This window comes from Delphinapterus leucas, chromosome 1 (assembly GCF_059928025.1).
Source record: "Delphinapterus leucas isolate spDelLeu-1000000601 "Yukka" chromosome 1, BTC_Dleu_Yukka2, whole genome shotgun sequence".
NCBI lineage: Eukaryota > Metazoa > Chordata > Mammalia > Artiodactyla > Monodontidae > Delphinapterus > Delphinapterus leucas.
Window position 1 is genome coordinate 75,568,500 of NC_143129.1, and position 892 is coordinate 75,569,391.

The 892-nt window shown below is 50.8% G+C and overlaps 1 non-coding gene across 1 annotated transcript; it reads left to right on the forward strand.

Moving 5' to 3' along the window:
* The first annotated feature begins 271 nt into the window (after positions 1-271).
* Positions 272-345, forward strand: TRNAR-UCU (transfer RNA arginine (anticodon UCU)). The gene has a single exon. It is a non-coding gene; the product is annotated as a tRNA-Arg (tRNA).
* Positions 346-892: the final 547 nt, after the last annotated feature.

Consider the following 892-nt stretch of genomic DNA (forward strand, 5'->3'; position numbering starts at 1 on the left):
AAGAAGAGCAAAGGCTGTAGCTCTGTCCTACTCCATCAGAGATTCTGGGACTGGGAGAATGACCACCTTCACATTTCTCCAATCCTCTGAGGACCCCAGGACCCACGGTATTGAGAAAAGCTTTGATGGAGCCGGCTGGTAGATCTCCACTCCAGATTTTCCAGCTGTCCCTGTCCCCCCACCGCTCAGAGAGCAGGATGCTGAGATGGCTCGGTGATGCAGAAGGTATGTGCTTTTTCAGTTCTGGTGCTGATGCTGTGTGTGTGGTGAGGTCTCTGTGGCGCAATGGACGAGCGCGCTGGACTTCTAATCCAGAGGTTCCGGGTTCGAGTCCCGGCAGAGATGGTCACCTGGCAGGTGCCTCTTTTATTTTGTATGCTGTCATGCTAGGTCGGTAATTATATTTATTCCTTCCTGGGGGCTCTGGGAAGAGAAAGGAAACCCCTTTCCTTGGGAATCCTGGACCTCCCCTCTTTTTCTGTCTCCTCCCTCTTTGTTCTTTCTCTGTTCCTCCCTTACTAATTTTCATTGTCTAATGAAGGCTCAGATGTCTGCTGCATCTCCCTGCTCAGCCTGACTGACACAGCCTTTGAATCCTTTGCTTCATAGAAAAATCATCGGCACGGAGGGACGGAGACGCCTGGCTGTAGGTTTTGGGACCACTATGGTTCCGTCCCTTTACCTCCGAGAAAACAAAAAGGCAGATCGTCCCATATGCTGATGAGGAAAGGTCCAGTTGTGCTCCAAGGTGACAACCACCTTGACCAAGGTGGGTCAGGAGATGGCTGGGGTCACGCAGAGGAGGATTTCTTGTGCTGTCTTTGTTGGCTATACTTTTGTATTCCAAAGGGTGGGCTTTTTGTGCTAATGTGCATCACTCACTTCCTCAACT